This window comes from Triticum dicoccoides, chromosome 5A (genome assembly GCF_002162155.2).
Source record: "Triticum dicoccoides isolate Atlit2015 ecotype Zavitan chromosome 5A, WEW_v2.0, whole genome shotgun sequence".
In the NCBI taxonomy this organism is placed as follows: domain Eukaryota; kingdom Viridiplantae; phylum Streptophyta; class Magnoliopsida; order Poales; family Poaceae; genus Triticum; species Triticum dicoccoides.
Genome location: NC_041388.1, coordinates 232,126,437 through 232,142,838, shown reverse-complemented (window position 1 = coordinate 232,142,838; position 16,402 = coordinate 232,126,437).

The window sequence follows — 16,402 nt, the reverse complement described above, 5'->3', positions numbered from 1 at the left end:
TCTTCGAGACATTCGCTTCAAATAACAAGCGCAAAAGGGCACTTCACGAGCTGAATGAAGTCTGCCAAATTGCTGTAATAAACCCATGGAACGACACAACTATAACATTCAACGCCAGTGACGAACCAAAGTACAGAACAGCACGAGCACCAGCCGTGTTAGTCCTCGGCCCCATCGTGGATGGGTTGCGACTCACCAAGGTCCTCATGGATGGCGGCAGCGGATTAAATCTCATTTATGAGGACACACTCCATATAATGGAAATAGACAGGAGTCGCATCAAACAAAGTACCTTTTTTGTACACTAGTTTCTGGTACTCCAGAGCGGAGTAGAGTAGTTTGGTAGCTCACGAGGCTCATAACCTTGAGGTCACGGGTTCGATTCCCGTCTCCGCACTTAGCAGTCTGTATAAAAGGACTATTCTATTTCTCTAGATATGTATGGTAGAGGGGTGTATCCAACCCTTTTTTATTCATTAGTTCCCGGCCCTAGAGGGCAAAATTGAGCAGTTTGCGAAGTCACTTGCCTTCAAAAAAAGAAGGTGCAAGGCCTCTCCCTACCCTGCAGAAAGCATTAGCTCTCCCTGAAAAGGAGGTGATCCAGCCGCACCTTCCAGTACGACTACCTTGTTACGACTTCACTCCAGTCGCAAGCCTAGCCTTAGGCATCCCCCTCCTTACGGTTAAGGGTAATGACTTCAAACATGGCCAGGTCTTATTCAAATTCAAAGCGCTTCGTAATCTTCAACCAGTTCTGTGCTTCAATATAATTTCCCGGAGTAAGCGCTATAGCTTGTTTCCAATATTCAGCAGCTTGATCAAACCAAGCTTCCGCAATTTCCGAATCACCCTGTAGAATGGCCTGTTCTCCTCGGTCGGAATAGGAAGTTCCTTCCCTTAGAACCGTACTTGAGAGTTTCCTACCTCTTTTTTTTGTTGTTTCTTCGTAAACAATCTTCTTGCTTACCATTAGCATCTTCTGGAACTTTTCTGGAACGAATCCACTTTTCTAGGAAGATGGAACATTTTGGGATAATGTACCCTGGTTTTTCTCGGAAAACCCTATGGTTCTTTATGGATCCTCTTTTCGATTTCAGGACTTTTAGCCCCGGTTAGTGAAGGACCAGAGAAGCTTTCTAGTTATGAATCGGGTATAGAACCCATGGGAGGAAATAAAGAAATATCTCCTCGGGATGGCAGAATATCTTCTTTAAAAAGTAGCTTAGTCCCATCTGCTATATCTTGAAGCAGGCCTAGGGGGCCAGCATATTCAGGACCAATACATTGTTGTATCGACGCAGATATTTCTCTTTCTAACCACACAATTACGAGTACCTCTATTGTTATTCCCAAAAGGAGGGTCAAAATGGGTAGAATCGATATCAGTCTCGATTTTGATACATATAAGGTGTCCTACGGATAATGCAAATCGAAGCTATTTGATGTCTGACTCAGGCCTATATGACCGATCGATCGAAATACTCCAAGACTCCACCTTTGTCATATATTCCATATATCACAACACAACCTTCCGGGGAATTATTCCTAGTCAGGAGGCGCGGTGCGCGGGCAAAATCACACTTGACGTGGTATTCGGATCACCGGAGAACAATCGGTCCAAAGAAATACCCTTCTCGGTGGCCCCTTTCAGCAGCGGATATCATGCCCTGTTGGGGCGGGATGCTTTTACACGCTTCCAAGCTATACCTCACTACGAATATATGAAGCTCAAAATGCCCGGACCAAATGGTATAATCACTCTCGACAGTGATCCGGACATAGCGCTCCGCGCTGAAAACAAAACCGCATCCTTAGCCCTGGAGGCGCTTTCTGAAGCCCTCACGGCCGAAGAATTAACCGCACTATGCTCCACAGTGGACAGGGACGACGTGATCCTCAACAAACGCCCCAAATCCACCTCTTTCAAACCGGCAAAGGAAATAGTCAAATTCCAGGTCCACCCAACAGACCCCAAGAAGACAACATCCATCGGAGCTCAACTGAACCCAACAGTTAACGCCACACTATGAGAATTCCTGCGCGAAAACTGGGACATATTTGCCTGGCACCCTTCGGACATGACAGGGATCCCACGCTAGCTGGCCGAACATAGCCTCAATATATTAAGGGTTTAAACCGGTTAAGAAAACACTGCGGCGCTTTTCCGAACCCAAGCGACAAGCCATGGGGGAGGAGTTGGACAAACTCATCGAGGCCGGATTCATTAGAGAAAATAAACATCTGGACTGGCTGGCAAACCTGGTGATGGTACCAAAGAAGGACAAATCCTGGCGCCTGTGCGTCGATTTCAAAGACCTCAACAAAGCCTGCCCTAAGGATCCCTTCCTCCTCCCCCGCATTGATCAAATCATTGACGCCACCGCAGGACATGACTCACTGTGTTTCCTTGATGCATACTCCGGATACCATCAAATCAAAATGAAAGAATCCGATCAAGCTGCAACAACATTCATTACCCCATACAGGCCATTCTGCTTCAATACCATGCCCTTTGGGCTCAAGAACGCCGGCGCCACATATCAATGCATGATTCAAACATGCCTGGAGAAACAGATTGGCAAAACAGTAGAAGCTTATGTTGATGACGTCGTCATCAAAACCAGGCACGTGGAAACACTAATAGACGACTTACATGTTACCTTCGACAACCTCAGGGCATATGACATCAAGCTCAACCCGGAAAAGTGTGTCTTCGGTGTCCCCACTGGAAAACTGCTGGGCTTCATCATCTCCAATAGGGGAATTGAAGCAAACCCAGCCAAAATCCGAGCTTTGACACAATTGGCTAAGCCAACAGACCTCAAACAAGTTCAAAAACTTGCAGGTTGTGTGGCAGCTCTAAGCCGCTTTATCTCCAGATTAGGAGAAAAGGCATTGCCACTCTATCGCCTTCTACGGCGAACCGACCACTTCGAGTGGACGGACGCGGCAACAGTCGGACTGGAAGAAATAAAAACCCTTCTTGCGAGCAATCCAATCCTGGTCGCACCAAACACCGACGAACCGATGTTATTATACATATCGGCAACACATCATGTGGTGAGCACCGTACTCGTCGTTGAACGAGAACAGGACGGACATAAATTCCCGCTTCAGAAGCCAGTATACTACGTGTCTACTGTGCTTACACCATGCAAATCCTGGTGCCCTCATTATCAAAAAATAGCATACGCGGTCTTCATGGCATCCTGAAAGCTCTGTCACTACTTCCAGGAGTGTTCGATCATGATGGCCTCCAAAGTACCACTCAACGACATTATAAACAACCGCGATGCATGGTGTCATTGAACTCTTGCCATTCGACATCACATACAAACCACGTTGAGCTATCAAATCCCAAGTTCTGGCCGACTTCATCGCCAAATGGACAGAGGCCGAGCTCCCTAGAGAGTATGACACATACTCCAATTGGGTAATGCACTTCGACGGCTCCAAAATGCTGGCAGGGTTAGGAGCGGGTGTCATTTTAACGTCCCCCACCGGAGACATCATCCAATATGTTCTACAAATACTATACAGAGACTCCAATAACGCAGCCGAATATGAGGCCTTATTGCATGGTCTCCGGATGGTTGTCTCCATGGGGATACAACGCCTAGAAGTGCGTGGGGACTCAAACCTTGCAATATCTCAAATAAATAGAGATTTTGACACTAAAGATCCGAAGATGGCAGCGTATCGCAACGCAGTCATAAAAATGTCGGCCCGGTTCAAGGGGCTCGAGTTCCATCACGTGTCTCGAGAAAGTAATCAAGCGACCAATGTTCTTGCTCGTATTGGCGCTAAGCGCGACCCCGTCCCACCTAATGCCTTCCTGGAAAGGCTCTTCAAGCCATCCGTGGTGTGGCAGGGGGAAAACGGCAACACTAGTCCGGACCCAAACATAACCCCAGATCCCGGAAACATCGACATAACACCATCGCCGCATCTCATCATGGCAGTCTTTGCCCCATGGACCAAACGCTTCCTAGCCCACCTTAATAGGAAGGAGCTTCCTAAGGACCAGAATGAGGCCCGCTGCATTGTCCGACGTTCAAAGGCCTACAAGGTTCATGACAGAGAACTCTACAAGAAAAGCGCCACTAGAGTCCTTCAACAATGTATATTCGAGGAAGAGGGGCGGCAGCTCTTGGCTGAAATTCATGCCGGACTCGGCGGTCACCACGCCGCAGCTCGAGCCCTTGTTAGCAAGGCCTTCCATATAGGGTTTTATTGGCCGACGGCTCGAGCGGATGCACAGGACCTTGTCCAACATTGCGCCGGATGCCAAGTCTTTGCCAATCAAAGCCATATGCCTCCCACTGCCCTACAAACAATCCCCATCACTTGGCCTTTCGCGGTTCGGGGACTCAACATGGTTGGACCCCTTAAAGGGGAAGCCATAAGAAAAATATCTGCTGGTTATGGTGGACAAATTCACTAAGTGGATAGAGGCTAAACCAGTCAAAATGGTTGAGTCCGGCCCGGTGATAGACTTCATATCCAATGTTGTGCACCGTTATGGTGTCCCACACATCATCATCACTGACAACGTCTCCAATTTCACAGCCGACGAGGTAAAAACCTGGTGTACTACTCTGGGTATCAAACTCGATTACGCCTCCGTCTACCACCCACAAACCAATGGTCAAGTAGAACGCGCCAACGGTCTTATTATGAGCGACATCAAGCCCAGACTAGTGGGGTATTTGAAAGTATCAGACAAACACTGGGTTGAGGAGCTCGACTCCGTACTCTGGGGGCTGCGGACCACGCCCAACCGTACTACCGGATACACACCTTTCTTCATGGTGTATGGTGCAGAGGCCGTATTGCCCTACGATATTATTCACGACTCACCTAGAGTGCGTATGTACGAAGAGAGAGAAGCCGAGCGTGATTGGCAGGACAGCCTAGATGCCCTGGAGGAGGAACGCGATGTCGCAAAAGCTTGTTCTGCAGTTTGCCAACAGCAAGCTCGAAGATATCAAAGCAGAGAAGTACGGGCCAAGACTTACAACGTCGGCGAACTCGTTCTACGCCTCCCGGAGAAGAAAAAGGACAAACTCAAGCCCAAATGGGAGGGTCCCTTCATAATTGACGAAGTTCTCACCGGAGGAGCGTACCGTCTTCGCGATGCATCAGACAATCGCCTCGAGCCGAACCCCTGGAACGCGGCCAAACTCTGGAGATTCTACGCCTAGCGTTAAACTCATTGTTCGTCTCTCCTCCCTTGTAGTTTCCATTATTTTCTCTCTCTTTTCTGATTACTTTCTTTCTCTCGCTTTAAAAGCTTTAAGTACGGCTAGACCGCACATCATTAGCAGATACATCTTTAAACATGTACGCCACTTGTACCTGGGGGCTTCTCGGATAGATGTTGTTGTCATTCCTTGAGCATCAAGCTCCTCACATATGAGTTTTTCCATATGTACCTTTTCTTCGCCACTATATGCATCGATATGACTTAAGTTTTGGCCAAGCTGGGTTGCCTGGCTCCTGTGCTTATGCCCTACATTCCCGTTAGTTCGGCTAGGGCATAAAGGGAGCACCTCTGCGATTGTTACTGCCGGGTCATCCGGACGTGGTACCTCAGACTGGGTGAAGCCGAAAGCTAGCGTTCTTAAGGGAATATTCGGTCGGTGATTTAAAGATGTTTTCTAAACTCACTCCATTGTGCACCCCCAGAAGTTATACGAACTATGGTGCTCACATCACAATCCCGACATGTACATTAAATGCATGCACACCCAGGGAAAGGAACCCTTAACATAAGTATTCTCTCTGGAAGATGTTTCTTATGATATCCATGTAATATAACATAGCTAGCCAGATACAACTTGTCTGTTCAAGCAACTATGACCCCTACGCCTAGTTTTCCAAGCATACCCCGGCCTATTCGGCTGCGACGGTATTCGGAAACACTCCGCACCTTAGAGTCCGGAGGTTGACGCGAAAAGGTCTGCCATGACAAATGATATACAACTCAGCTAGATGAGGAAAAGTACACAGTCACTTGGACTCGAACACCTCTTCCTCTAGACCTTCCAACAGGCAGTCTAACTCACAATCTTGTTGAGAATATTTGGCGGCCACCTCTACGTGGTCATATACTATACTAACAGGAATTTCTTCCCCATTCGGCCGTACCGGCCCGACGTGAGCCATGTGATTAGGATCCATCTTGGTATAGCGCGTCTTCACCATGGCTCAGGCCTCTCGCGCACCCTCTCGGCAGGCAGATATCTTCCACAGCCGGATACGCCGCCGCGCTCCCTTGAATAGCTCTACCAGCTTCTCCATGCTTCCCGGAGGGGAGTTGGATGGCCATAAAGCCTTGGCTACACTCTGCATAGCCTGCCGAGCTTGCTCGTGCAACTGCGACAGCTCCCGCAGAAGATCATTTGATGATCCGGACACTTCCTCTTCAGGGCGGATCGTCAACAAACCTGCAATTACAGCTATATCAGCTACCGCTACCTCCAAACTATTGTAAGATAAAAGCGGCCACATACTGAATATGCCACCTCAGAGCTTCTTGTTCTCCTTCACAGAGTCGGCTAGCTGCGCTCGCACATCTTTCAGTTCTTCGCCTAGGTTGATGTTCGAATCCTGGAGTTTCTTTTTCTCTTCAACGACCTTTGTCAATACACGCTCGCCCACTGCTAGCAGCTTTTTGGCTCCGTGTTCTTCGCTTCGAGCGGCGTCCAGCTGCTCTTGTACTTGGTCTAAATGACCAAACACAAAAATTAGAACCCAGATTCACACTATCGGTGTAGCCTTATGAATTTTTGATGGAGGAAAATATTACCTGGAGATGCTTTGTATTTCTCCAGTTCGGTGTTAGCAGCAAGCAGCTGGCGCTGGCACTTTTCTAGTTCCTGAGCCAGCTAGGTATTCTTCTCCGTAAGAACCTGGTTGTACATTGGTCCTTAAATTAGTTGATTCAACTCCTTTAAGTCTCGGGGGCTACTGGCATATGGTTGTCATAGTCAGACAAAGCGAATTTACCTGCACATCTTTCAGATGTTGCTTTGTGGCCCTGCTGATCCCATCTCGAGCAGCCCGGATGTACGCATCGGCTGCGTTGAAGGCGTTAAACGACTCTTCCAAAAAGCCAGGATCTTGTAAAATGGCCCGGCGGTGCCGATGATTCATAGCACTCTCCACTTCCGAGTTGGTGACCAGTACATCGTCCGAATCCTCGGCTGGAGGGCAGTCCGGCGTCGCCCCTACATCAGCCCCCGTCTTTACGGCGGGATTTGAATCCTGGCTGTGGGAAGTACGGTCGCTCAGACCCCCGGATACAGTCTGGCACGCCTTCCTCCTAACAAATGGAAAACGGGAAGGTCAATGTTGGACGTGACTGCTCAGGGGCAGGTTGGCGAATTCATACCTCTTCGATGAAGGCGTGGTCGTGTCTTCATTTGCTTTCTCTTGGAAGGATTGTCCGGCGCAGGAGCCGATCTCTTCGAAGCCGCCGAATGTCTCCCCTGTGAAGCACGATATGATGGAATGGGTGAGACGGAGTAAGAGCACTCTTTTAGAGAAGGCGATTTCTTAATTATTTACCCGAGAAGCAGGAAGAAGGCTTGGATAGTCTGCGGTAATGGCCACTTCTATGCCGTCGTAGTTGGTCTGGTAGAACACTCCCTCCGCAAGCACCACAAATATATCTGTGTCCTCTTCGAACCCGGGATCTAGCTCCCGGTTGTGGTCCTCCGGCTGTGGGGCGGGACTATAAAATCCCTCGGTGACCTTTCGCCAGTGCTGTCATAAGCAAACAAGCTAGAAGTTTATCAAAAGAAATTTGGAGATGGAAGAAGTAAAAAACGGAGGGGTCGGGCCTTACCCAGCTGGGAGGGTTATACATAGAGTACCCGTCTCTAGATTTGATGCGGAGAAATTCCTTTTCCTCCCCTTTGAAAAGTTCGGCTAATATCTTAGCCAAAGCGGCAGGGGTATCCGGACCTTCCCGGCCGCAGCGAGAAGCATCGTCCTCCCCATTATAGTGCCACATGGGAGGTCCTCTATATTGGAGCGGTTGAACCCCTCGCACTATGGAAATCACCATAACCTCGATTACCGTGAGTCTAGACCGAGTGACCTCTCTTATCCTGCTCATCAGCTGACAAACCTCCACGCCGTCTTCCTCTTCAAGACTCCGGGGACGCCAACTGTGGTGTTTCTTCAGCGGGACACGAGCAAATTCAGGAAGACCCTTTCGAATTGGGTCAGGAAGCGCACCGTCCTCTATATAAAACCATTCAGAGGGCCATTCATCAGGTGCCTTCCTTGGTGTGCGGGATGGATATCCAGTATCGATGACGCGCCAGACTTCGGCTCCGCCCACTTCAAATATTGACGCTTCGTGATTGCACGGGACGAGACAAAACAACTTCCTCCACAACTCGAAGTGATCCTCGACGCCGAGGAAAAGTTCACATAAAGTGACGTAACCCGCAATGTGCAGAATAGAGGACGGAGTGAAGTTGTGCAGCTGGAGGCCGTAATATTCCAGAAGCCCTCGGAGGAACGGATGGTTTGGAAATTCGACGCCTCTTAGCAGGTAGGGGACAAAACACACTCGCTCCCCCCGGACGGATTGGGGAAGTCCTCTGCCTGCGTCCCCTCATTGAAGGAAGGTAGCCCCGATCGAACAGGGACTAGATCTGCATGGGGAAGGAATCCCTGCGTTTGCAACTTCGTCAAACGGCTATGAGACATGGAACACCTCTCCCACTCGCCTTTCTCTAGACCGGACGAGCGGAGGAGCTGGGAGCATTAGCCGGTTTCTCCTAAAGCAGTCTCTGGGGATTTCTACTACGTAGCGCTGAATGGATCCAGGGTCCAATCTCTTTAAATAGGCGCTCTTCCTCGCATGAAGGGGGTGTTATTCGCAAAAATACCCTGACTTTCCACATTCACTCGACACGTGGAGGACCCCTACCCGAGATCCGCCGGTTTTGACACCGAGAAGGACCGACATTGTCAAGGTGGAAATGGAGGTGACAAGCAGTAAGGATCCCGAGACGTCGCCATGCAGGAGCTGACCTTCTTCACAGTTCTGCCCAAACTGCTGGCTGGGGCTAAGCTGGTGTCGCTCAACATTCAGATTGACAAGCCCACGTCCTAAATGATTCTACAGTGCCTTCTGTTTATCTTAGTAATATTCTTATATAGGGGTTAGCTCAGTCTACTTTAGCTTAAGAGATGGTGGGTTTTGGTGGCGATGCAGCAATTACTTCGACATCAGATCAGTAGTTAAAGTAATTTCCAACAGTCGAACAGATATTTTGTGTCTGTTGGATATAAAGATCCTTTGGGTAAGAAGTATAACGGCAACAACTTATATGCTTGTTTGTTCAGGAAGTGTTGCATACTTGTGCGAGTTGACGCGACACATCAAAGTAGTACTGCACTACTACTAACCACGTACTCCCTCCGATCCTAATTTCTCTGCGCATAAGTTGAGGCACAGATACGAAGGAGGGCCTGGTTGTGTTTATACTTGGACAACTCACCCGACTACGCACCAGGCAGACGAAGCTCGTGTCGTGTTGGTACCGTGTGCGGCCCGCACATTAACCAAAACCTCACGCCTCTAGCTTAGCCTCCGCATTTTGAACTTCTCAATCTCAAGGCCAAGGAGCAACGTGAAACCTATGATAGAGCCAATCAGATGGTTGAGAACACTACAATTCGTAGCTACAGATGCGTGTGTGAGAGAGGACGAGTGCGTGCGTTCACCTCTTCTCTTCATGTATAACATACTAAACTCGGAGTACAAGTGTATGTGGGTGGCATCGACCTAGGGAGCTAGAGATGGTGCGTGCAAGAAGTCCCAAGAGATAGGTCTAATGCCTCTGAAAAAAAGACTAGTCTATAGCTCGCCACAAGGCTATTCCTGTCGAATGCCCCAATAATCATAACATATGTATCCGACGGTGCTAGTTATTGCACGTACACAACAGTAGAAAAAGAACTAGTACCATGGCATATGCTACACCACGGCCGAGAACACGTACCCACGTTATGCCATCCAGGAATAGTGCTGCACTTCGAAACTAGAACCGTCAATAAATTTTGAGCTTGCGTCTCGTCATCATCTACCTTGGTTGGTGAGATTTTTGAATTGACCCCTATAAACCGGAAAGGAGGTATTACTACCACGCTATATTTAATTGCAAACCTGTTCACACCGATCACAACCTAAATGGTTTCCCACTTAGGAGCGTATTAGTACTCGATTATAAATACTACTATGCCAAGATGACTGCACAATCCTCCTCAACTCCTCATCCACAAAAACAAACAAGTCATTCAGCATCCTTCCCTTGCGTCCTCCATGGCCAGCGTGAGTTCTGGGTCGAGAAATTACCACCAGGGAGAGGTGAGCATGGAAGCGGAAGCACGAGAGATGTCCCGCCTCGCCGCGAAAGCAGCCGACATGTCCCGCCGCGCGGAAGTAGCAACACAGAGGTCCTGCCGCGCCGCCGAAGCAGCACAGAGGTACCACTGCGCCGTCGATGCAGCAGACTGGTCCGGCCGCGTCGCAGAAGCAGCAGAGTTGTCCCGCCGTGCTGCAGAATCCTGGTAAAATGTCTCGCGACCAGGCTACGACTCTTATAAGCGCATGCATGCGATCGTCCATAACCAGATGGATCAGATCTCCGGCTAGGCGAGGTTGCAGGATGACATGAAAGCCTTGTTTGAACAGGCTACCGGCATCATCCGACAACTAAGGGAGGGCAATGAGAGGCTCCGGGCCGAGCGCGACCTGCTGGGGACGAAGATCGTCCGAAGTGCAGAGCAGTAGGGGGAGACCAGTGCCTTGTTGAAAAGGACTGACGTCATCGTCAAGAAACTTATGGACGAGAATGACATGCTCCGCATCGAGCACCAAAGGCTGGTGGAGGAATCCGTGGATGCTCTCAAGCAACATCTTGAGGACACGACAGAGCTCATCGCCGCTCGCCGCGGAGACTAGTTCCCGTGGCCTGTAGCAACGCATCAAGAATGTAGAGATCAGTGAGCTAGACCGTTGTCTTCCTTCTTCTTTTGCCCTTGAGTATTTCGGGCGTAGCCGCATGTGGCTTTTTTAATTATCTTCTTAATTATGTAAGACAATTATTATCCACTGTCGTCGTCCTTATATATTCATCAGTCTTGCCATAAGTCGCAATAGATGCTATATAGGTCCGTCGGATCTTACATCAAGATCCGTGCAAAATTTTCTTTTCAGATTTTCTTTTTTTCTCCCTTAAATCTCAGTCGAGTGAGACATAGCCATGGCATTAAATAGAGGCTCGGGCGCCATTAATGGAGACCTTGGGAGACAGGTGGACGGAAGATGGAGGTAAAAGGGCTCTCCTCCCGATAAACACACGCAGGGGTCTGATCGCATGCCTTCCGTACTCAAATAGCTACCCTGCACGGCGCCTCCTAGCTAATAAAAAAAGGGGACGCGTGGCGGCACGTACATGGTAAATAGAACGCCCACAGTTTCAATAATACTTGTGTTTCCGATTGTAACGTGACAACACTTGTTCCAAAATGACTTTGTTGATTGTAAATGTGTGCACCTTCACAAATCGGGCAGCAAAATTACCATAGCATGTTGGTGCCATGTCATGACACCAAGCCAAGTTTCATGATTTTCATGCATGTTTTGGACTTACAGGAATTAAAAAACCAAGTTTCTCAATGTTCCCAGCCGAGCAATGATGCCCAGATGTTTGTATTTCATTCCCATTTCTGGCATGTGACCTAGAAATTTACCCGAGGACACACATGTGATTTTTCAACCAACTTTGGTGCACTAGTGTGACGCCCCGAGACCGACACGCCAGGTGTCTTCTAGTATTCGCTGTCGTTGCCATGTCATTTTCTTGCGTGTCACATCTTGTCATGTCATCATGTGCATTGCATCATCATGTTTTCAGAACTTGCATCCGTCTATGTTCCCCCAGTTCCGTCCATTGTCCATTCTGAGCCCAGATACACTTGCACGCGCCCACAACACCTCTGAAATATTATTTTATAAGTGGCATAAAAATGTTCTCGGAATGGGATGAAAGTTGGTGTGCGGTTTTATATTAGGGTAGATAGACCGCCTGTCAAGTTTCGTCGTATTCGGAGTCTGTTTGGTAGCCCAATCGTTAAATATAGCGGCACTATAGCCGGTCACACGTTGGACATTTTCGGTCTCCGAAAACCGTCCCCGGGCTGCTCTGCTTTTCTCTCTTCTAAGCCAAACCACACACTTGACCTCCTCCGCCTAACCCTCTTTGCACAGTGCTCAGACCCCTCGTGCGCGTCCGAGAGTTGTCCCAAACCCGACCCAGGCTATCGTTACCGTTGGGTCCAAATCATCCCCAAACATCCGTAAAACAACTCCGTTTTCTTATTTGGACTTCCTAACCTATATTGTTTCTTAGCCGTCCGATTACGATCGTAGGGTCGAGGTGGCCCCTAACCTAATCCGTGATGTATTTATATTGCACCCCTAGTACATTTTGGCAAACCCTAAAAATCCTCCCTTGTCCCATCCGTCCCATCACCGCCGCCACCCACTCACCATCGTCCTCGGGATCTTCCCCGATCCACCTGCCTAACCAACCTTCTTGTCCCTTCATCATTTTAAGCCACCACCAATCCCATCTATCCATCCATCCATCGATCACCACCAACCCGCAGCTCCTCCCCACGGCTTCCAGATCGAGCAAGCTCGATCTCAACCAGCAGCCAGAGTCCATGGCCTCCTTTGCTTCTTCTCGAGCACTTCCATGGCGCCAGCCGTCCCCACCGGCGATGAGCAGAAGCACGCCTTGGATGCCTCCCCGAGCTCCAGCTCACCTCGCCGCCGTCGGGAATCGGTGTCCCGCGGCCGAATCCGTAAAGTCCGTGACCCTTCCCAACCTCCTTTCCGTTCATGTCGCCGCCGAGCCTTCTTCTGCTTCCCCTGCTGCAGGGCTCCATCGCCCCTGCTCGTCTTCACCTTGCGCATTGCGTCACCGCTCCTCCTCCTCGTGCCGGCGAGCGTGATGCCGGAGCACCGCAGGTCGCCAACGTGTCCCTCCTTTCACTCACCTCCCCCGGCTTTTGCTGCCTCGCTGACCACCGCCACCTGCAGGAGCGCCATGGCCGCCTCGTCCTGGAGCAAGCTTGTCAGCGTCCTTCATCGTCCTGTGTCTAGCACCGCCCAGATTCGTCCGCCTTCATGCCTCCCGCCCTTGCTGCTGACGAACGCGGCGACCAGCGCCCTCCTTCGCGCGTGGCACCGCGCCAGACGCTGCCCTCCGCTGCTGCCTTGCCGTTGTCCAGCCGTGCCGCAGCACCCCTGCTTCCTCTGTATCGAAGACGAGTGCCCCGCCCCGTGTCTCGCTGCCTGAGCACTACTGCCTGCCCTCGTCCCCGACGCCGGCTAGCTCGCGCCGCCAGATCCACGTCTCCAGCCTGCGCGTGCTCGTGCACACTCGCCTCCACCGGCCGTTTGCAAGTAGCAGCACCGTTTCGGACAAGGTGAGGCACGCAGTTGCCTCATGCGTCGCTCCCATTCCTCTCTGTTCTTCTCTCATCTCTCCATCTCTCTCTATGTTGCCTCAGACCGAAGCCGCTCGAGAGCCGCCATGGTTGCGTCCCATTCGACCCTGCACGCGACTGCCTCGCTTCCTTCTATGTTTGCGTTGATCCCGCATCGATCGAGCAGCCGCGCCTACAGAGCAAGCTATCACTGTTTCAGTTTTCAATTTCGTCACACCTGCACCAGGGTATGTTTCATATTGCGTATAAAGGCTTTGTTTATCAAACTTCCATCGTAGCCCATTGGTCACTCGTGCATGCATCCATCCAGGAGGTCTTGGTTTCGACTCCCAGCTCCACATATTTTTTTTGCTTGGCCTTTTATTATTAGTGTGAGATGAATTTAGCTCTTTTCATGGCATGCATAATTTCAGTAAATGCCATCGTTTCAAAATGCTAATAACTCAACGACCGTGCATCAGATTAAAATACTTTATATATGAAAAATGCTTAGATTTTCGTCTAGTTTCATAATATGCCCCTTTCATCTATGTTAAAAATGTGTAGAATGCTGTTTGTTTAATTTTGCTCATATGCCATGTTAAAATGATTTATATCATAACTTAATAACCGTAGCTTCAAATTTAATAAAAAATATATGTAAATGGGGTAGAAAAATGCATAGTTTAACATGGTGGCATTACTTTGCATGTTTTATCTTTACCTAATAATAAAGCAAATTGGGTTTCGGTCGTCTGTCATGGCATTTTTTAGAGAAGTCCCCGTGTTTTGATGAAATCAACCCGCGGTCCGGATTTAAGTCACACCCGAACCGTTATTTTACATTTTTTGAACCCCCCCTGATGTTTTAGGTAATTCATCCGCGGATCATATCTAAGTCAAACAAATGCTTTTTTAAATCATCCGTATCTTTTAAACCGTAACTCCGATTTGAACATGTTATATATGATATTTGATTAGAAAAATATGTAGAATAGGAATATGAGATTATTTTTACCTGTTAAGTATTTAAAATATTATTTTGGAATATATTTAAGTCAAACAAATGATTTTCTAAATTATCCGTATCTTTTAAACCGCAACTTTGATTTTAACATATTATATATGAAATTTTATTAGAAAAATGTGTGGAATCTAAATATGCTGTTAATTTTACCTTTAGATATTTTTTAAATATTGTTTTGGAAGCAAACTTATAATTTATAGCGCAAGATCCATTTTTCTTTCATACCGACGGCTATCCAGATTGCAAATAAACACCCCACTATAACCATATAGGGAAAAGAAAACATTGCTAACTACACATGCATACCTTTGAAAATGTCACAGGGGAAAACAATAGATTTCTCATCGCGGGAGTGAGAGATAGCGCGCGAGAGAGAGGGAGAGAGAGACGCCTTAGGATTAACCATATTCAAACACATTTTTTTTGCTTTGTGTGAACATCGAGGCCATCGCCGGCGAGGGTGAGAAGGAGGATAAGCAGCAACACAAATATGATGCCTTGCAAAAATAAAGAAGATGGGCCTATTGTGGTCTTGAGTGATGGTTGTTGAGTTAAGAGCGTATGCTATATTTTCTCTCCCGTTGCAACGCACGGGCTCTTTTACTAGTAACTCTAAAATATGGTTTAGGGCCAAACAGTACCAAATCTAAAATATGCACATAAGGTTTTTTCGGAATTGTTGTTTGTATTTCCAGCCTCATTTAAACTTGCCTAAATAGTTAGTTTACTCATGCCTCACCTCTTCCCATGTTAAATAATATTTAATATTGTTGAGTACCTAAACGGGAGTGAACTAAATAATAAATGTGGTGTTTTCTTCAATATGCAACTCCGTTGCATATTGAGCTCCACTTAATTTGTAGTATTGTTTGTTGCAATTTGCCATGCCTCCTTAAACCGGACATGCAACATACTTGATTATGCATTATGCCATGTTTATGCATGGTTGTTTACCATGTTGTTTGCTCTTTTCCGGTGTTGCTTCTTCTTGTTAGTTCCGACAATGCCGCGTTTGTGAGGATCCGTTCGACTACTTACGTTTGTCTTCTTCATGGGCCCATTCTTCTTCCTTGCGGGATCTCAGGCAAGATGACCATACCCTCGAAATCACTTCTATCTTTGCTTGCTAGTTGTTCGCTCTATCGCTATGTCGTGCTAACTACCACTTGTTATATCATGCCTCCCATATTGCCATGTCAAGCCTCTAACCCACCTTTCTTAGCAAACCGTTGTTTGGCTAAGTTACCGCTTTGCTCAGCCCCTCTTATAGCGTTGTTAGTTGTAGGTGAAGCTGAAGTTTGTTCGATGTTGGAACATGGTTATGTTGGGATATCACAATTTCTCTTATTTAATTAATGCATCTATATACTTGGTAAAGGGTGGAAGGCTCGGCCTTTTGCCTGGTGTTTTGTTCCACTTTTGTCGCCCTAGTTTCCATCATACCGGTGTTATGTTCCTTGATTTTGCGTTCTTATGCGGTTGGGGTTATGGGACCCCCTTGATAGTTCGCCTTGAATAGAACTCCTCCAGCAAGGCCCAACCTTGGTTTTACATTTTCCTAACAACCTATAACTTTCCCTTGCATTTTCGCGAGCCCGAGGGTCATCTTTATTTTAACCCCCCCGGGCCAGTGCTCCTCTGAGTGTTGGTCCGAACTGAGTAGACTACGGGGCCACCTCGGGGCAACTTGAGGGCTGGTTTTACTTGTAGGATATCTCATCCGGTGTGCCCTGAGAACGAGATATGTGCAGCTCCTATCAGGATTTGTTGGCATAGTCGGGCGGTCTTGCTGGTCTTGTTTTAGCATTGTCGAAATGTCTTGTAACCGGGATTCCGAGTCTGATCCTTTTG